Raw genomic sequence first — 22,469 nt, 5'->3', positions numbered from 1 at the left:
AGAACTAGAGTAAAAGAATGAATCCACTATTTCCCCGGGTATATACATATTATTAGTTCTTTTGTTTGGCAGCCATCTTTGTATAGGGCATGGAATATTGAAGACAATAGAAATCAGCCATATTGCTTGCTTGAAGAAAAATAAAAAAAGTGAGGAGCCACCGCAAACAGCTCCTACCTAGTAGGAGCTCCGATACGCAATGAGCTTAGCTGATTACGCTAAGTCTATTTACAGTATTAGGTGATTTTCCCATGCTAGTGGGAAAATCCCCATGTACTATAAATAGACCTAATGCAATGAACTAAGTTCATTGCGTATCGGAGCTTCTAAACAGTTGGAACTCCGATGCGCAATGAGCTTATGAGTGCGCCTTTCTCTATGAGTGCGATATCTGAAACAATTACTGAGGCATCTTCTTGTTAGGTCAGTCGTGACCAAGCAAGACGTTGTCATTCGGACTCCAAAAGTGGTTCCCAAATACTTTTACGTGTAAAAGTCGCTGGAAGAAAACAGTAAGGCATTACAGGAAAATCTGTGTTCAGATTCAGAAATGACACCAATCCCTGAGGAGAGTCCATTCACGAGTACTATGTGTACTCGTGATCATTCTGATAGTGTACCCATAAAGAAGGCCCCTTTCAGCATTTCTGCAGATGTGTGCCTGAACAGCCCAAGTGTCAGACGCCGTCCCTGCGCTTCCTCGTTAGGCAGGGACGGACGTCTGTCTCTTCCTGAGCGCCCCGTTGCTAAGCAACGGGGACGCATCTTCCGGCGCCATAGCAACGGGCGCGCTTCTGGATTTCCTGTCGGCGGTCAGAACAGCTAACCGCCGCTCCGCTGCCACCAATGAGGATTAACCACTTCCTATTTATACCCTGCTCTGACACCATTAGGGTGCCAGAGCAACTAGTTTATCTAGCCTCCAGCGTTCCTGTTACTTATCCTGTATCCTGCTTGTTTGACTTCTGTTACTGACCCGGCTTCCTGCCCTCGCCTTTGGATTCTCCTTTGTCTTGTCCTGCTACTCTGGTTTGACCTCGGCCTGCTGACTATTCTCTGCCTCCTGATTTGGTACCTTTTCTGCATGTTTGGATTTGACCCTGCCTGTACGACTACGGATTTCCCTGTTACCTCGCAAGTAGCTACCTGGGAGGGCCGCGACCTGCACGTCGCTCGCCGCAAAGTCCAAACTCCTTTGCGGGGGTCCCTGGTGAATACCGGCGGTGTGTTAGACTCCGTGCCTCCTTGTGTAGTAGTGCCAATACTTGCAGGTACTGAAGTCACCACTGTGACACCAAGTGTAGCCGGTGATACACCAATTGAGGATGCCACTTTGGAATTGGAAGAGGATGAGGGGGATATTTGTGTAGCCGATGAGGGACTTAATGAGGATGTTGATGAGGATGATTTTGTTTCTGTAAGTCCACCACTGGTGGAAGCAGTTCTGGCACGTGATAAGAAGAAGGCCATTGTAATGCCTGGACATAAGACCAAAAAAGCCACTTCTTATGTGTGGAATTATTTTTACACAAATCCTGCCAACGGTTGTCTAACCATTTGTAATGTATGTAAAGTCACAGTCAGTCGAGGAAGGAACCTTAACCATCTAGGAACCTCATTCATGTTACCCCATTTGACGCAAGTTCATGGCAAGGTGTTGGGAAAATCAGAAAGTTATGCTAAAAAAAAAACCAAGCAGTCAGTCATCAGCTAGAACCCTTCTCTCACCTACATCCTGACGCCTGCAATCTACACCCACAACACCATCCTCATCAATATCCTCAGTAGCGATCAGAGTTAGTCCTGCATCCAAGTTGCTGCTAAGGCTAGATGACTCCTCCACTATTATGGTTTCCTCAGAAGAATCCTTGAGCGCTAGTCCCAATGCTGCTGCTGGGGGTGAATCTTCATCCCAGAAGCAGTCCAAGAAGAAGACTACTAGTAGTTTACAACAATTGACTGTTAAACAATCCTTTGCAAGAGGAGGCAAGTATGAAAGTCATCACCCAGTCGCAAAGCGGATCACAGACGCCATAGCGACTATGCTAGTTTTAGATCTGCGTCCAATAACCACTATTAATACAGCTGGTTTTAGACAGCTACCTGAGGTCTTGTGTCACTGTTACCAAATTCCATCACAACACTATTTCAGTAGAAAAGCTATTCCTCACCTCTACCAGAAGGTTCGTAAAAATGTAATTATTGGGCTGCAAAATGCCATTCTACCCACTGTACACAACCACAGATATGTGGACAAGCGGAACTGGGCAAACTAAAGATTATATGACTGACAGCCCACTGGGTTGGTGATTCACCTTCACAAGCAGGAACAGCAGCAGCATGTATCCAAGTACGTAAATTTGTCAGAGGCAGGCTATTCTGTGCATCACCGTCTTCACTAAGAGGCATACAGCTGACAACCTATTACAAAAACTAAGGGATGTCATTGCAACATGGCTTATCCCGCTTGGACTCTCCTCAGGATATTTAATTTCTGATAACGCCACCAATATTGTCAGAGCATTACAGCTGGGTGAATTCCATCACATTCCCTGTTTTGCTCACACAATAAACTTGGTGGTGCAGAGCTATTTAAAAAATGACCGGGACATGCAGGAGATGCTGTCTGTGGCCCATAAAATATCTGGACATATCGGGCATTTGGCAACAACATGTAGGAGATTGCGGCAGCTGTAAGAGCAATTTAATTTGCCCTGCCACCAACTGAATCAAGAGGTGGTGACAAGGTGGAAGTCCACCCTGTATATGCTTCTGCAGATGGAGGAACAGCAAAAATCCATCCACGCTTACTCCACAAGCCATGACATTGGGAAAGGAGGGGGGGGGTATATTTTAGTCAAGCGCACTGGAGAATACTTTCCGTGTTGTGCAAGGTGCTTATCACGAAAGCCATGGGAATGGTCCTTATCACTGCTAGAGTGACAGCTTACCCCCAGAGAGGTGTGGAGTCAAACGGTGGAGAGTGTGTTCACCAGGGATTCCCGCAAGGGAATATGGCCTTGGCTGCTCTCCACCACAGGTCGTGGTCCTCTAGGGGGCGCGGAGCAGAGAATACGCAGAACCACCAGGTAGTTGTTAAGAGATGCACGGCAGAGAGCTGGAGCGCTGAGGTTCACACAGGCGTATAACTCTGGAACCAAACTGATGAGGAGCGATGCTCTGCAGTAAATCTACAGGTCTTGACTGTGAGGGAAGCTGAACCAACATGGCGGTGAAGTGATGAGCTGCAGAGAGCAATAGCACCGAGATCCACACAGGTGTTATAATGCTGGAACAGAAACAATGATGAGCGATGCTCTGCAGCGATAATGCTGGGAGGCAATGAGCTGCAGTGAGCAATAGCACTGAGATCCACACAGGTGTTATAACGCTGGAACAGGAACAATGATGAGCGATGCTCTGCAGCGATAATGCTGGGAGGCAATGAGCTGCAGAGGTAACTGCTGAGAAGTGGAGAGCTGCACAGGTGTTGCCGAGTAGTGATGAGCTGCACAGGTAGTTGCTGAGAAGAAGTGAGCAGCACAGGAATTTTAAGCTGCACAGGGAATGCTGAGTAGAGATGAGCTGCACAGGAAATTGCTGGGAAGCAGTAAGCAGCACAGGTATTCTGAGTAGCAACAGGCTGCACTATCCACGATGTCAGGAACAACAGGAGTCAGAGGAAATGCTTCCTATCAGGTAGAGAGACCTGATGATCTGACACCCATTAAAGGGAGGAGGGCCCTTATAAAGGGAACTGGCTGCAGATGATCCTATCACTTTGGTGCCGAGGTTTTGAAGGTTCCCAGGGAAACGCATGCGCAGACCACTAGGCAAGATGGCGTCCAATGATAGAGGAACGCCAGGCTGAACAGCAGATAGTGGTAACCAAGGGAAACCAAAGCACACAGTGAATCACACGGAGCGAAACTGGTGAGATACAGGATAGTGCTGAAACCATTCGAAGTAGTCACCTGTGAAGTGAGTTCAGACACTGCTAGCTTGAGTCAAGTGATTCCATTAATTAGACTTTTAGAAAAGCAGCTTGGGAAACTGAAGGAGATTAACAAAGCAATTATGCTAAGTATGTCGGACTTGTAGATCAAGTACTTTATTCGCTTCGCCAGGATCCAAGAGTTATCAAAATCCTGAAGTCGGATCACTACATTTTGGCGACTGTGCTTGAGCTCTCGGTTTAAGACCTATGTCTTCTCTTTGTTTCCAACTGATCAAGATCTGAAGAGATGCAAGGAGCTCCTTGTGAGCAAGATGACAGCTGAAGTGTTACATGACAGGACGGCATCTCCTCTTTCAGTTTCTCACTCAACTGCTGCTAGGAAAAAAACTTCGCTTTCCCAAGACACCCATGGATGATGCAGATGACTCTGCCCCAAATTTTGACATCTGGTCTGGTCTTGTTACGCTGACAGTCAGTACACAAACTCACAGAACTAGTTGGCGGAGGTATTCACCTTTAGCAGCCGCCTTTCCCATAGAGCTTTATACGCTCACCGGTACTCAGATGCCCCCAAGACTTATCTCCAGATGTAGTGTGAGTTTGTGATACAAACCCGTAGCGGCAGGCCAGGAGGCAGCGTAGATGGCAGCGAATGGTCAGATGAAAGCCAAGGTCAGGGGTCACTAGCAAGCAGGATAATCAGAAAACACACAAAAGGTCAGGGTCATGAGCAATATAGCGGGGTCCAAGGCACAAAATCCAAGGTGTAGGCAGGGGTCATACACAGCAAAGACAATCCAAAAGGTATACACCAACAGCACAGGAGCAGGTAGCAGGCAGTAAACTGGAAGCTATAACCGGCAGGGAGGCAAAGTCCTCCCTGCCTTAAATACTGACTGTGGCCAATCAGAGCCTAGCTCTGACAATCACTCTCAGGCTATGACTAATTAAATTGAGACATTAATTATCCCACAGGCTAGTGGGTTACTTGCGCACGCGCCCAGCTGCCCCCCGTTGCCGGGACGCGGCGCTCTCTAGTACAGCGTCCCGACCGTTTCCTAGGCAATGGCCGGGACGAGACCTGGAAGTGACTTCCCGGTCATCATAGCGACAGCCGGGACGCAGGTGAGAGAGTCGCGGCGGCTGGGCACCGCCGGGGCTTGTAACAGGTCTAAAAGAATTGACCAAAAAACATGACACCTGTGCCGTAACTCCACCTGATCCTACTATCAGAATCCAAAGGCTGGTGGAGGATTTTTTTCACGACAGCATAGAAATAGACACATCAGACAGTCTCTTTACATACTGGGAAGAAAAAAAGGGAATTTGGAGACCCATGTACCAATTCGCTTTGCACTGCCAAAGCTGCCCAGCCTCCAGTGTGTACTCGGAAAGCGTTTTCAGCACAGCCGGGAACCTTGTCAGCAATCGGCGTAGGAGGCTACTTCCTCAAAATGTGGAAAAGAACTACAATTTTCAGGAGGAAAGCCTTTCCCACCAATTACTTCAAAATATTGAGACTTCTGTGACAGTGGATTCCAACGGTGATGAATTAATAATTGTGAGGATGATGTGCACACTGATGAGGGTGAGAATCAAGCTGATGACAACAACATCTTGCCACAGTAGAGTTCATTGTGGGGGCCCAAACAAACCAAGCACTTCAGCCACAAGGAGTGGCACTTTTGTGGCTGAAGTGCTTGGTTTGTTAAAGTGTGCATGTCCTTTTTAAGAACCATTATAAGGGTGGGTGGAAGGGCCCAAGCACAATTCCATCTTGCACCCTTTTTGTTTTCTGCCACTGCTGTGTGACAAGGTGTCCTAGATGTGCTAGGGACTGCCGTGTGTTTGAGGCACTTGTCCGAAAGTGTATGAAAATAATAATGTTACCTGTGAGGTGATCAAAATTTACTGCAAATGACTTGAAATTATTGTTAGTGAGGTTAATAATAATGTATGATCAAAAAAAAAGAGCAAAATTATGGTATTTTTAGCATATTTTAGCAATCCTTCAAAAAAAAAGCCAGATCCAAAACCACTTCACGGGGGTCGGTGAGCATCTCTAATAAATAAATTATATATATATATATATATACACACACACACACACACACACACGAGGCATGTCTATTAAATAACGGGACTGATTAAATAACTCACCTTTATTTATTGGTATTACAAATTTAATGTTTGTCCCCTTCAATATACTTCCCATTTGCACTAATACATCGCTGTAGTCTTGTTTCCATTGGTCGAAGGCATGGAGCAAATCAATTTCTGTCACTTGTTTCACCATATCTGCCATTTTCTTCCTTACAGCATTACCTGACTCAAAATGTGTCCCTTTAAGCACTCATTTAACTTTTGGGAAAAGATAAAAATCACAAGGTACTAAATCGGGCGAATATGGAAGATGTTCAAGTGTAGTAATGTGTTTGTCGGTCAAAAACTGCTTCACAGAAAGTGCTGTGGGAGCTGGCGCATTGTCCGGGTGAAGAAAGAAACCATTTTTCCACAGTTTCTTTCTGATTCTTTCACTCAGCTTTTTCAAAACTTCCTTATAATAATGCTGATTAACTGTTGTGCCTTCTGATACCCACAAGTGATTACTTTATGAAACAGCTTTGGATCTGTGTCAAGTTGCTGCAGAATGTCAACACAACATTCCTTGAGACATTATTTTTGCTCTGTTGTGAGACCCCTTGGGACCATCTTTGCACAAACTTTCGTCATGTTAAGATCCTCACGAAAATTTTTCCATATGGTGTCTTTGTCAATGTTCACGGATTCAGCTATCATTCGAACACTGAGTCAGCGGTCTTTTCGAACAATGTGTAATTTTTTTCTACATTTACTTCAGTTCTTGAAGTGCAGGGTCGTCCAGGGCGTTCATCATCTTCGACATTCTCACGTCCCTCGCTAAATCTTTTGTGTCACTCAAACACACGCACACGAGACAGGCAGTCATTCCCATAGGCCGAAGTAAGCATTTGAAAACATTCTGTTGGTGTTTTGTGCAATTTTACTAAAAACTTCAAATTTACACGTTGTTCAACTTTTAAACTTAGCATTTTTCGGCACTCTACAGAAAACACACTGTGTATGTGTGTGTGTGTGTGTGTGTGTGTGATATATACATATATACACACACATACATATATATACACACACACACACAAATATGTATACACACACATATATATATATATATATATATATATATATATATATATATATATAAAGTCTTGTCCCAACTCTGTGTAGCTAGTTGAGAGCAAAGTACTTTTGTTGTGTTGCACACAAATTTAGCCTCACTCCTCAGAACTTTACTACAAAGAGCACGGTCGAACTGGTCATCTGGCACTTCTAGCATTTGCCTGAAGGGCCGATGGCTAGATGGGCTAGATGGGCCGGTCCGACTCCCAGCTACCACCGTTCTGGCTCCCCCTTATTCTGGCACCCGGCGCTCCCTGTGCTCCTGGCGTTTCCCTGTGCTCCTGATGTGACATCATGATGCAGACGTCATGCGCAGCAACGTAGGAGCCTGTGAATGTGCGGTCTGGCTTCTGGGGAGGCGGGGGGAGTAAGTAAAATGACTGAGGGGGGGGCAATGGCGGTAGGAGGGGGATAAAGAAATACCTGCAAGGGGGAGTAAGTAAACATAACTGCAGGGGGGGCGAGGAAATACCTACAAGGGGTGGGAAAAGTAAAAATGACTGAGGGGGGTGCCCAATCAAGAATGACTGCAGGTGGGGCAATGGCTGTAGTAGTGGAGGTAAGGAAATACCTGCATGGTGGGACAATGACTGTTGGAGGGGGTAGTGAAAATATCTGCAGGGGGGATGGCGATGAAAATGGCCGAAGAATGGCAATGAAATTAATTTTTCTATTATTAATCATGAATATATATATAGATATATATATATATATATATATATATATATATATATATATTCAATTATATACATTTTTATACACTTTACTCCCTACAGTGCTGTTTTTCTTGTGTTTAGATGTGTGGTTTAGTTAGAGGAAGAGCAATAGTCCCTTTTAACAGCTGCAGCAGGAAGTATTAACTCTTTTGGAAGTACACAATTTATTTTTGTGTATAGAGGAGTTTATGAAATTATTATTTTATCATTTGTTTATGTTGGTTTACTCTGTTATTAGCGCTGGAGATTATTCCCTGCAGGAGTAATGAAATATCTTAGGGGGTATTTAAGAAATAGAGCAGCTTTGGGGGGCATGATCTCTTTATTGTGTGGTGGTTACCTGGATGCTCTCTGTGGTCTCAGCGATCACTAGAATACTAAATACTTGTGAGATGGGGCTGATAGAGGTTTATATTTGATTGACCGCAAATGTTCAGTTATTGCTTTTATATCCCTGTAAAATTGGGTAGTTTTATTTGGCCATAATGGAGTGTTTCGTTTGAACCAAAGGGCCTAATCATTCAGGGTTTGTTAACATTTTGCATTATAATACAATCTATAATATAAATGCTTAGTGGCGTGTGTGAGTCTGTCTGTGTGTGTGTGGACAAAATAAAACCAAGCTGCAGTGCCACCTGCTGGGCGGAGTTATACACTGACCTACTAAATCCTTAGTGTGTGTGGGAAAAAAAATTCAGAAAGGGCTGAAATTTGGTATACTAAGATGTTTTTAATTTGTTAATTTAATTTGTTAATTGTTAAAAGTGTTTATAAAGATTTAAAAAAAATATATACATATTTCTTAAAGGAGAAGTGACAGTTGGGAGTGGTTGGTGGTTGCCGGGGGTGACAGTAGGGAGTGGTTGGTGGTTGCCAGGGGTTGACAGAGTGAGAGGAGTGTGATACTCAGGACCGCTGAGAGAGATCCCTGTGTCTGGATAGACATCTGGATAGATGTGGCGATGAAAATGAAGGATGAGGTGATGGAGAAGAATGATGAGGTGGTGACATGTGGACAAAACCACGTTAAAAAAGGGCGCTTACGTCGGGAAGTAACGCTCTTCCCCTGAGGAGGCCTGGCCTATGGCCCAAATGCATGACAAGAACCTTTTTAACACCTTAAGTAGCTTGATTTGACTAGAATGCATGAGTATCCTGCATGGGTTAACTTGTATGATATCATTTTCAATACAGGACTCCAGCTTTCCAAAATCCATCGAAAAGACAACAAAGTGACAAGAACAAGCAAGAGAGAAGAGCAAGAACGGGTATGAGACAACGGCACAATCTGTCTAAACTTGAATGCTGGAGAATACATCTGAATATTCATATTTATGAGTATTCCTAATACATTGGGGAGGGGGGGCACAACCAGTGTATTATCTCAGATTGCTACGAATTTTTTTTAGTTAAGAGAGGATGTTAAAACAACTATTTCTGCCAAATATCTCGACTGTCTGACAATTAGTTGATTATATATTGATTTTCCAATTTATTAAATAATTTACTAATCGCGGCTTTGTTATCCAGTTTATTTGAAGTATTACGGGTGTTTATTAAGGAATCGACACAAAATTTGGACCCCTAAGGTATCTCTTCCTCCCGAATCCAAAAATCTAAACCAAATTACTTTATCTGCCTCATGTTTTGCGTTACGGCAAAAACGCATGGGTTTCGAATATTATTAAAAACGCTAGATTCAATTAACATTAGGGATCCCATTTTTTGGGGGGTGTTTAAAAAAGGTATAAATTACTACCACAAAAAAATCAGCCAGGTACTCTGTTTCATAGTGGAGAAAAAAAATAATGAAGTTGATGCTCGATTACTGCTGTACAGCACACATAATTTACACATTGTTAAAAACCATACCAAAAAAATGAACTAAACTGAGGCAATGGGATAAACCTCCCATACAGGAAATGAAACAGACCAAAACTGAAACTTTCCAGAGAAAGAGAGAGGGAAACACAGAAAGAGTCAATCATGGCAGCTACTCATTTGGTAGTCTTTTAAATACGGACTGCCATATTACTATTTACTCAAAACCATTGGATTACATAGCTGGGACCACTCTACAGATGAAGAAAAAGAACTTTTGATTCTGAGAACTGAAGTTTCGAATGCAGTAACAAATGATCCTGAAACCTCAGTCTGCTACCATCATGAAAAGCTTCTGCTGCTAAGATATGAAGAATTTCAAGAAACATGCTGTAATCCTTTTTTGGACAAGAAGGAAAGAAAAGAAGTGTATAGAAGGGGCACTCCGATTAGGTCTATAATAAAATAAATCTTTATTGGATATGCATTAAAAAATGTTCTGGTTAAACAGTAGCGAAATATTTAAAAATACACATATAGGACAAACAAGTGTGGAGGTGAATTAAAATGCAAATACAATTTGCATTGCCTCTGATATCTATCAGAATGCGCCTTTATAAGTACAAAGATCCCAGCCTGAATTAATGCTCCAAAGTTGGAATTATTACCATATGAGGTCACAAGAGCCAAAAGGTGATTCTAATAATATTGTTAGGTAGTGTAGCCCAATAATAGTGGCATAAATAAGTTCCCTACGATCGCAAATATAAGGGAAATCCCTGCCTGAATAGGTAACTTAGAGCGATCAGGGAGAGATAGTATACTACCTATCAAACTGCCCCATAATAAGTGCAAAAATTGAGGATAAAATTAGGATAGTTGCCATATAAAGTTTGAAAAACCCAAGGTATTTCTAGTAGTATTAGGTAATATAGCCCAATAGCATTGGCATCAAAAAATTAATGAAGAGACAAAGTATTATTAAGTCCCCTATGATCGCGGGTATATGTGAAAATCCCTGCCTAAGTAGGAAACTGGGGAGCGACCATAGGTAGAAAGGTGCAGGCTGGATGATGAGGATAGCGAGACAAAACGCCAACGTGCATTTCGCTCTGTAGCTTTTTCAAGCCTGACTGTTTTTTCATGGAGTACACAAATATCAACTTTAAATTTCAGTGTACAAATAAGCTATCAAGTATTTGTGTGCTACATGAAAAAACAGTCAGTATTTAACTTATGTGCAAAACAGAAAACTAATTTGCATCCCTTGCATTGTAACATGGTTTTGTTCAGGAGACTGAAATAAGAAGTTTCTCAAGTTAAGATCCTTAAAGAATCAGGCCCAAGATGCGCTGATACACTTAATGAAACCAATAAACAAATGTGCTGTCCTGGCGTTCAAGAGTGTTTTGTATCGTTTATTCACGTCCTCTGTGTAACGGAAGTGCCTACTATCCAAGGAAGTACTGGAAGGCAGTATACACTTTCTGCTGACACTTTGATGAAAATTACAGACCGTTACAAACAAGGGAAAAATAATGAGATTGTTGACTCAACTTCAGTTAAGGGCTTAAGTTATGTTAAAGGTTTTAAATTTCATGATTTCTTGTGTTAATTATGTATGCGGTACAACAGTAATCAAACATCAGCATCAACTTCATTATTTTTTTTCTCCACTATGAAACAGAGTACCCTGCTGATTTTTTTTGTGGTAGTAATATATACCTTTTTTAAACACCCCCCAAAAAATGGGATCCCTAATGTCAAATGTAAAGTGGTCTCAGCTATGTAATCCAATGGTTTTTGAGTAAATAGTAATATGGCAGTCTGTATGTAAAAGACTACCAAATGAGCAGCTGCCATGGTTTGGATTCGGGAAGAAGAGTTACCTTAGGGGTCCAAATTTTGTGTTGATTCCTTAATAAACACCTGTAATACTTCAAATAAACTGGATAAAGAAGCCGCGATTAGTAAATTATGTAATAAATTGAAAAATCAATATATAACTAACTAATTGTCAGACAGTCGAGATATTTGGCAGAAAGAGTTGTTTTGACATTCTCTCTTAACTAAAAAAAATTCAAAAAAATCTGAGACGGGTGGTGGACAAATCATGTTTTTTTGGGTGATCTGATGTGGAATGACCCCTATATGTTTAATTTTTGCAGAGAACCATTACATTCACTTATTCTGCCTTAGTGAATTTAATCAAATGTATTTATATATTTGCATCAGTTTTATGCCAGCGCTGTATTTTTTAGTTTTTCTGTCTTGAGTTGGGACATACAGCAAGGTCCTCTTTTACAGACGCAACTTAATTTTCCAACTGGTAAGAAGTAAGCTCAGCGCCAGAATATGCTCTTTTGTTATATTTTATAGAGACTCATAAACAAACAGTAAATGCAAAATGTAACTTTCATTAGGTATATTTTATCATAGACTGAAATTACCTTAAAGCATTAAAATGATCCAAAGGGACTTATCTGGAAATGGCTTAAACAATAAGTAAAGTATATAACATTTATATCACTCCTCGCCCACACTGGAGAGATTAGAATCAATAACTATACCGCTTTATAATTCAGTACAATGTTGTATCCTTTAGATATTGCTTAAGCTTATTTGTACCGTCTCATTTCCAGATAATAATTATTTTAATACTTGAAGGTAATTTCAGTATATATTAAATACACCTAATAAAAGTTAAGCAGAGGTGACAGCAATCATAAATGATGTGGAAAATCCAGGGGCAGAGCCTTTTGTACATGGTGAAAGGGGTCATGTTGGAGGGTCTGCTGACTTATGGTTTGCTTATATTGCAGTAAATAGGTGCTTTATTTCAGTTATGTGCAATGTTTATGTTTTACCTGTTAAGTATTTTATATAACAACTAAAATTAAGTTATTTTTGGTTTGATGCTGTGGCTTACATTTAGTATATCATGATTCAATAAATTACTATGGCCATTGCATCTCAAAAAAATTACTGTCTTAAATGGTGCAGTGGGAAGTAGCCTATAGACACACTATACATTGTATGTTAACAATATATATTTTTTTGGGTTTTGTTTTAATAAAAAAAAATTGTGGTTTTGTGCATTTTCCCGGTGCTCCAGGTGCTTTGCACAAAAAGAGAATTGATCAGGGTGGGCAGAAGACAAAGCGTGATAAATAAGTTTGTGCTGAGGCTTTATATTGCACTGCACCAGCAACGCCACAAAAGCACACAACAATATTGTGCATGGAGCCCACAGCAGGTGGGCCTGTGCACTTTAAATGCTAGGGCTGATTTTTAGTCCCAGTCTGGCGCTGCCAGAGAGACCTGCATTCCTCCACAACACCACTGCATGCACAGGAGTTCAGGGAGGTAAAGTTCAAGTTCTACCCTTAGGTCATTTGTCTAGGGCAAGTGAAAGCTTGATTGACCTGCAGTTATTTAATTCATTTTTAATCAATGGAGATTACCTAGGTTTTTCCAATGTGTTCACTTGTAATAACAGCAAGTGAGAGGAGCAGGCAGTGTTCTGAAAACAGTAGTACTTTCAAGACAGAAAAAAAACATCACAAGCCTCTTATTAGTTCTCTGGCTTACACCTCTCAGCAGACATTAAAACATGGTGAGCTTTATTGCATGTATCAGCACCCTGGGCTCCGAAGCGAGAATGTTAGGAAAATAATTTCTGTTGGTAATGCGGCTTTAAATATAGTGCATTCAAACTTTATTGAACTGACACCTAGGGAATAGAATACCTATAAAAGTGAGTGATGTAAATGAGTAACCTTTGCAACTGGAACATTGAAATCTAAAACTACCAGACTAATACTTTTTGGCCAAGAGCATAAAATCTACCTCTTTGTAGATGATAACTAGTCCTGCACCTTCACTGAAGGCTCAACAGGAGATCCTGACAGCCAACATGGAAGTTTCCTACCAAATACTAAACACCTCTAAAATAGACGTTCTGGGATTTGGCCTCTCCCTGTGCTATGAATTCAAATACCCTTATGATTGGCACTCTGATTTCCTTAAAGATTTCGATATTCAAATCCCCTTATCCCCCTCAACTTCACATGAAATAAATTAATAAGCCTCATTGACAGGGCCGCCTTAAGCAATCATGGGGCCCAGTATGGGCCCCCCGTGTCCCCCGGGCCCCCCTCGATGAGCGCCTCCCCCCATGAGCAACAGCAACACATACTTAGGCCCGCTGGTCTCCGCTACACTGTCTTCAGCATGGCTGTCACCGTGATAGCCAGGCACCAGGATGCGATCGCAGGGGTGGAGGAATCATTCCCCCTGAGATCATGTGCTCTGCCTGTGACAGCCAGAGCACATGATCGCAGGGGGAATGATTCCTCCACCCCTGCGATCGCATCCTGGTGCCTGGCTATCACGGTGACAGCCAGGCTGAAGACAGAGTAGCGGAGAGTAGCGGAGACCAGCGGGGCCCCAGGTAAATCTGTGCTGCGCTGTTGTACCGGGCCCCCTGGTGAGCCCGGGCCCGGTACAACAGTACCCCCCGTACCCCCCTGATGGCGGCCCTGCTCATTGATATCTTAAGTAAATCAAGAGATTAAGCAGACATTTTAATTTTTTACAGTAGAAGAAATGCCCCTGGAAATGTTTTTTTTCCCATATAAAATACTCCAGGAATGGTTAAAAGGCATAGCTGCTGTCAGATTGAGAACGTGAAAAAAAATATACTGTATATATATTTTCGGAGGGGGAGTTTTGTTACTCACATTAAACAGAGAATATCCCTGTAAAAGTCCACCACCCCTTAAATCAAATTTTAATATCCTGTCTTGTAAAGCAAAATCTTGTTTTTCCAGTAGCACGAGGACTAACCCGCATGTACTTAGGACCCCCATCTGCCCACCTCCTCCCATTGTAACATCAGAGACCCTGAAATGGCTGCATGATATCATATTTCCCAACTGTCCCAATTAAAGATAGACAGTCCCAATTTTAGGGCACTATCCCGCCTATGCACATGTTGGTTTTGCGGTGGGAAAGTTGTGAAATATGTCTCTGCTCTAGTAGAGCAGTGGAGAACGGGTGCTGCGCACACTGGTATTTGGAGGGGAGAGGTCAAAGTGGCAGCCTAATACTTAATGAGCACATAACAGTCATGGACTAAAGTTTTGAGAATGAAACAAATATTGGTTTTCGCAAAGATTGCTGCTTCAGTGTTTTTAGACCTTTTTGTCAGATGCTGCTATGATATACTGAAGTAAAATTGCAAGCATTTCATAAGTATCAAAGACTTTTATTGACAATTCCATTAAGTTTATGCAAAGAGTCAATATTTGCAGTGTTGACCCTTCTTTTTGAAGACCTCTGCAATTCACCCTGGTGTGCAGTCAATCAACTTCTGGGACACATACTGACTGATGGCCGCCCATTCTTGTCTAATCAATGCTTGGAGTTTGTCAGAATTTATGGGATTTTGTCTGTCCACCCGCCTCTTAAGGATTGACCACAAGTTCCCAATGAGATTGAGGTCTGGGGAGTTTCCTGGCCATAGACCCAAAATATTGATGTTTTGATCCTGAGCCACTTAGCTATCACTTTTGCCTTATGGCAAGGTGCTCCATGTAACGCTTCGGTCCCGCAAGTAGTACCTGTCCCGTTACCCGCATTTCATTTATCTGGAAACTGCCATGTTCCAGCATCAGACTAACTTCGTTCATTCATTCAGCTATATTCAGATCTGTGCAGGTGCAAGCCTATTGCACTTCAGGACCTCCTCCCTCTTTTTCATTGGCTAAGCACTTCTGGAGCACTATTTAAATCTCCTGGATTCATCTGTCTGATGCCTGTTCTTCAAGCTCACTTCCTGTAGCCTGTGGTTCTGGTTCCTGTTCTCCTCGTGGTTTGCCTGTGTTCCAGTCTGCTCTCAGTCTCCTGCTGTATTGAACTATTGCTGCTCCAGCACTGCTACCACCATCTCCAGTGTACTTCATCGCGACAGCTTCAGTTCTCTCATCGCTACTACTCAGAGCTGCTACTACACCTGTGACTCATCAGCTGTTACTACGGGTTACCTCCGTTACTGCAGTCTGCTCTCAAGTCTCTGGCTGTGTTGAACTATCGCTGCTCCAGCACTAATATTACCATCTCAACTGTACTTCATCGTGACAGCTCCAGTTATCTCACCACCGCCACCACTCAGAGCCGCTACTACTACTGTGACTCATCGGCTGTTACTACGAGTTACCTTCACCACGTCAGTTTACTCTCAGTCTCCTGCTGTACTGAACTATTGCTGCTCTAGTACTTCTATACCATCTCTTATGTACTTCATCGAGACAGCTCCAGTTCTCTAACCGCTATCACTGTGAGCCGCAACTGCCTTGGTGACTCATTGGCTGTTCTCCCTCAGCTACCTCTGCTTTCTCGTGTGTGCTCAGCATACTCCAGTGCTGTACTCCCGCTGTTCCAGTATCTCTACCAATCACCATTGGATACACCATTGTGACAGCCTCTGCTTTTCCTTGTTGTACCACAGGACATCTATTCTCCTTGTGCATCATTTGTTTCTTCCCATGTTACATGGCTCCTCCACACCATTCTGCTGTTCACCCACTCACAGGACCGCGACCTGCAGGTTTGGTGCCGCTAAATCCATACCTCCTTGCGGGCTTCGCTGGTGAAAACCACCTGCCTGTTAGACTCCGCGCCTGTGGGTGGGCTAAGCCATGTCCAGCAGAGCATAGGGATCAATTTCCCATAAGCCAACCGTGACAGTAAGACCAGGCCAAATGTCTGATCCCCGGTGGAGCCTTCTGCTAGAGACCTTTTACAACATCTGGTTTCATGCATAGAGCAACAGGATAGTATCCAACACCAACTCTTGCAGTGTTTCCAGAATCTGACCGGTCGTCTGGATATCCTACAGGCTACTCACACAACGGTGGCTAGTGCTCCTCAGGATCAGCGCTCCGCTCCTCTGACTGTAGCATCTTCATTGAGACTGCTTACACCGTCAAAGTTTGATGGGGATCTGTCACGACTTGCACTCTGCAGCTGCTGTCTGCAGTGACTTTATTGGATTTGTTATGTATTCTACTTGTAGTACCACTGCCCACCAAAGGGGCCACTGTGCTACTTTGATTATTTTCCTTGATCACTGGGAGGGGTTTCAGCTGCATGAGGCCTATACAAAATTGCCTGCTTCAAACAGTCTGGGCCAGATCATCAGGTCACTCCTGTGAGCATTTCCATGTGCTTTGTTCCTGTGAGCATTTCCATGTGCTCAGCTCCAGTCTGCATTTCCATGTGCTCAGCTCCAGTCTGCATTTCCATGTGCTCAGCTCCAGTCTGCATTTCCATGTGCTCAGCTCCAGTCTGCATTACCAAGTTGTCAGCTCCAGTCTGCATTACCAAGTTGTCAGCTCCAGTCTGCATTACCAAGTTGTCAGCTACTGTCTGCATTACCAAGTTGTCAGCTACTGTCTGCATTACCAAGTTGTCAGCTACTGTCTGCATTACCAAGTTGTCAGCTACTGTCTGCATTACCAAGTTGTCAGCTACTGTCTGCATTACCAAGTTGTCAGCTCCAGTTTGCATTACCAAGTTCTGTGAGTTCAGGTCTCTCATCAGGACTGGATTTCCTTTGTGAGATTTACCCATGGTTGCAGTGCACCGCTATTCCAAGATATGCTATTGTTGCTCTCTCTACACCTGCTGCACTGAATACCATCTACGGATCTGTTAAGTCTTCTATATTGTTGTTCCCATTGAACTGTTGCTCTGTCTTTTCATTTCTGTATATCTGTGCCACAATCCGTGGTGGACTGTTATTTGTGTTCTTAATAAAGCCACTTTAACCACTTACGCTCTCTCCGTGATCATACCTAGGAAATCCTGACAGGATCCCAAACTTTGTCATGGTTTTATTAACCAATGTTCCATACAGTTCGAATTACAGCCCCAAAATTTTCCTTCCGACAGGTCCAAAATAGCTTACATTATTTCTCTATTGTCTGGCCAAGCCCTGGCTTGGGTCTCTCCCCTATGGGAGCGAGAGGATCCGTTGCTCAATAATTATCTTGTGTTCCTGGCCACCTTCCGGCGGATCTTTGACGAGCCTGGACGTGTGTCCTCAGCATCTGCCAGCATTTTCAGACTTCGCTAAGGTACCAACACAGTTGCTCAGTACGTTATACAATTTCATACTCTCTCCTCAGAACTGTCCTGGAATAATGAAGCTTTGGTAGCCACATTTTGGCAAGGCCTTCTCAAGAACTTCCTACCACATTGGATGCTATAATCTCACTTTGTAATAAAGTGGATCTTCGGTTTCGCGAAAGGTCAGCTATGAAGGAACATCCTAACCGCTCATCTGTCAAAACTGCTCTTCATCCCCACTCAACCTCCCCTACTCTTGAAGAGCCTATGGAAATTGGGAGAGCACGGTTAACACCTAAAGAAAGAGAAAGGAGACGCTTAAACAACTTATGTATTTATTGTGGCGAGTCTGGTCACTTCTTGAATTCCTGTCCTAGGAGGTCGGGAAATGCCAGGCCCTAGTCTGCTCTGGGGAGGTCAGACTGGGGACATTTGAAGCCTCCTCATCCTCTGCTTGTCTTATCACAGTCTCCATACTATGGGATTCCTCTGAAAAATTCTCCCAAGCACTGGTGGACTGGTGATGCAGAAAAATTTATTTCCTGGTCTTTTGTATCCCTATGCTCTATTCCAGTTGTTCCCTTGGAGACTCCTGTAACCATCACTGCCATTGACGGCTCTCAACTCCCAGGAAGTATGGTTCGCTATCAAACCAAGCCTCTCACTCTCCGTGTCGGGGTTCTGCATTCTGAAATCATCGCATTCTTCATTTTACCACACTCGACTACTCCCATTATCCTAGGTCTACCCTGGCTTCGTGTACATTCTCCCAGTCTGGATTGGAATACATCTGAAGTTTTGGCCTGGGGATCTCAATGTCGGTCCAATTGTCTAACTAAAGTCAAGCTGATTAAGATTCTTTCTTCTTCCACGAAAACAATTCTTCCGGGACTTCCTCCTCAATTTCAAGACTTCGTGGATGTGTTTGATAAGGTCCAAGCTGAACTTTTGCCCCCCCACCGCCCTTGGGATTGTCCAATAGAATTGCTCCCCGGGAAAACTCCTCCCAGAGGAAGAGTTTATCCACTTTCCCAGCCAGAAACCTCGGCCATGTCTATATACATCAAAGAAAATCTTCAGAGGGGATTCATCAGGCCATCTGTCTCTCCTGCCGGAGCGGGTTTCTTTTTTGTTAAAAAGAAGGACGGATCTCTCCGCCCTGTATTGATTATCGGGGTCTCAATGCGGTTACGGTAAAAAAAAAAAAAAAAAAAAAAATCGGTATCCTATCCCTCTCATTACCGAATTGTTTGACCGTATCAAAGGGGCCAAAATCCTCTCTAAACTAGACCTGCGAGGGGCCTACAACCTGATCCGCATACGCACCGGAGACGAATGGAAGACAGCTTTTAATACTTGTGATTGTCGAATACTTAGTGATGCCCTTCGGACTTTGTAATGCCCCAGCTGTCTTCCAAAGCTTCATTAACGAGATCTTCAGAGACCTGCTCTATTCATATGTAGTTGTTTACCTGGATGACATCCTCATATTTTCCCAACATGTCATTGAGGTTTTGTCTAGGCTTCAGAAGAACCAACTATACTGTAAGTTGGAGAAGTGCTCATTTGAAGCTTCATCCATGCCATTGTTAGGGCACATCACCATGACAAACTCTCCTCCTCCTGGGAAAACATTTGTTCCTGTCTCTTTTCGGAAAAAACTGCTCCGCTGGTGTCACGCCTCCAGATTCTCCGGACACGCAGGGTTTCTCAAGACCTACAAATTAGTTTCTCGCTCTTACTGGTGGCCCTCTATTCGACCAGATCTCAAAAATTTTGTAGCCGCTTGTAACGAATGTGCCCAATACAAAAGTCCTCGTGCAAGTCCTATGGGTCCATTACAACCATTGTCCATACCCACCAAGCCCTGGACTCACATCAGTATGGACTTTGTTACTGACCTTCCATACAGTAAAGGATGTAATACTATTTGGGTCATTGTGGACCGCTTCTCGAAGATGGCTTGTTTTGTTCCTCTCACTGGTCTGCCGTCTTCATCAGTTCTTGCTCAACACTTCATAAAATAAATTTTTCGTCTGCACGGTTGTCCCATGGAAATTGTATCCGACACAGGGGTTCAATTTACCTAGAAATTCTGACGCGCCCTCTGTAAAACCCTTGGTATACAACAATTTTTCCTCAGCTTATCACCCACAGACCAATAGCCAAACTGAAAGGGTAAATCAGGATCTGGAGACATTCAGATTATTTTCTTCCGCCTTTCAAGACAATTGACGTTGACCTCCTGCCATGGGCGAATTTGCACATAACAACCTCTTCCATGAGTCTACTGCTGCTACTCCATTCTTTATTGTTACTGGACTTCATCCGCTCCTTACCAGGTTTTCTCCTCTCCCACCCATGTCCTGGCTGTTGAAGATACTATTCACAGCTTTTCCACCATATGGACCAACTAATCTTAAAAGGACCTCCTCACGCTATAAAACCTTTGTGGACAAGAGGCGCCGAGCAGTTCCAGCACTCAAGGTGGGAGACAAGGTCTGGCTATCAACACAAAATATTAGTCTCAAAGTACCATCCATGAAGTTTGCTCCTCGTTTCATTGGACCCTATAAAATACTTTGGGTCATCAATCCAGTATCATATAAACTTCAGCTGCCCGCTTCCCTTCATATCTCTGACTCATTCCATGTTTCTCTTCTCAAACCACTCATCATCAACAGGTTCTCCGTTCCAGTTTCCACTTCTGCTGTTAAAATTTTTTCTCAGCAACAAGATTTCAAAATCACACAGATCCTGGATTCCAAGGTTTCCAGAGGTACCACCAAATACTTGGTAGATTGGAAGGGATTTGGCCCCAAAGAACGCTCTTGGGTCAACGCTTCCGACATCCATGCTCCAGCTCTGCTCCAAAAGTTCCATGCTCAGTTTCCACGGAAGACTTCGTCTAAGCGTCCAGTGGCCACTTTTAAAGGGGGTGGGGGCGGGGGTACTGTAACGCTTCAGTCCCGCAAGCAGTACCTGTCCCGTTACCCGCATTTCATTTATCTGGAAACTGCCATGTTTCAGCATCAGACTAACTTCATTCATTCAGCTATATTCAGATATGTGCAGGTGCAAGCCTATTGCACTTCAGGACCTCATCCCTCTTTTTCATTGACTAAGCACTTCTGGAGCACTATTTAAACCTCCTGGATTCATCTGTCTGATGCCTGTTCTTCAAGCTCACTTCCTGTAGCCTGTGGTTCTGGTTCCAGTTCTCCTCATGGTTTGCCTGTGTTCCAGTCTGCTCTCAGTCTCCTGCTGTGTTGAACTATTTCTGCTCCAGCACTGCTACTACCATCTCCAGTGTACTTCATCGCGACAGCTTCAGTTCTCTCATCGCTACCACTCAGAGCTGCTACTACACCTGTGACTCATCAGCTGTTACTAGGGGTTACCTTCACCACATCAGTTTACTCTCAGTCTCCTGCTGTACTGATCTATTGCTGCTCTAGTACTTCTATAACATCTCTGATGTACTTCATCGTGACAGCTCCATTTCTCTAACCGCTATCACTGTGAGCCGCAACTGCCTTGGTGACTCATTGGCTGTTCTCCCTCAGCTACCTCTGCTTTCCCGTGTGTGCCCAGCATACTCCAGTGCTGTACTCCCGCTGTTCCAGTATCTCTACCAATCACCATTAGATACACCATTGTGACAGCCTCTGCTTTTCCTTGTTGTACCACAGGACATCTATTCTCCTTGTGCCTCATTTGTTTCTACCCGTGTTACCTGGCTCTTCCACACTGTTCTGCTGTTCACCCACTCACAGGACCGCGACCTGCAGGTTTGGTGCCGCTAAATCCATACCTCCTTGCACGGGTTCCTGGTGAAAACCACCTGCCTGTTAGACTCCGCGCCTGTGGGTGGGCTAAGCCATGTCCAGCAGAGCATAGGGATCAGTTTCCCATAAGCCAACCGTGACACTCCATCATGCTGGAAAAGGCATTGTTAGTCACCAAACTGTTCATGGATGGTTGGGAGAAGTTGCTCTTGGAGAATGTTTAGGTACCATTCTTTACCCTTGGCTGAGAAGCAACCCCACACATGAATGGTCTCAGGATGCTTTACTGTTGGCATAACACAGGACTGATGGTAGCGCTCACCTTTCCTTCTCCGGACAAGCGTTTTTCCAGATGCCCCAAACAATTTGAAAGGGGATTCATCAAAGAATATTACTTTACCCCAGTCCTCAGCAGTCCAATCCCTGTACCTTTTGCAGAATATCAGTCTGCCCCTGATGTTTATCCTTCAAAAGTCTTCACCTCACTGTGCGTGCAGATGCACTCACACCTGCCTGCTGCCATTCCTGAGGAATCTCTGCACTGGTGGTGCCCGATCCTGCAACTGAATCAACTGTTGGAGGCACTTTTTGGACATTCTTAGGCTTCCTGAAGCCTTCTTCACAACTATTGAAACTCTCTCCTTGAAGTTAAAATAATATAAATTAATGGTTGATTTAGGTAAAATCTTACTAGCAGCAATATCCTTGCCTGTGAAGCACTTTTTGTGCAAAACAATGATGACTGCATGTGTTTCCTTGGTTAACAGAGGAAGAACAATGATTTCAAGCACCACCCTCCCTTTAAAGCTTCTAGTCTGTTATTCTAACTCAATCAGC

At 43.5% G+C, this 22,469-nt stretch overlaps 1 protein-coding gene across 2 annotated transcripts in view; it reads right to left on the bottom strand.

Annotated features, from left to right (window-relative positions):
• The window catches only part of FMN2 (formin 2), a 423,082-nt gene that overhangs the window by 375,981 nt on the left and 24,632 nt on the right, over window positions 1-22,469 (bottom strand). The window lies entirely within an intron of this gene.

This window comes from Mixophyes fleayi, chromosome 3 (genome assembly GCF_038048845.1).
Source record: "Mixophyes fleayi isolate aMixFle1 chromosome 3, aMixFle1.hap1, whole genome shotgun sequence".
Taxonomy (NCBI): domain Eukaryota; kingdom Metazoa; phylum Chordata; class Amphibia; order Anura; family Limnodynastidae; genus Mixophyes; species Mixophyes fleayi.
This window is presented reverse-complemented; position numbering and strand designations above follow the sequence as displayed.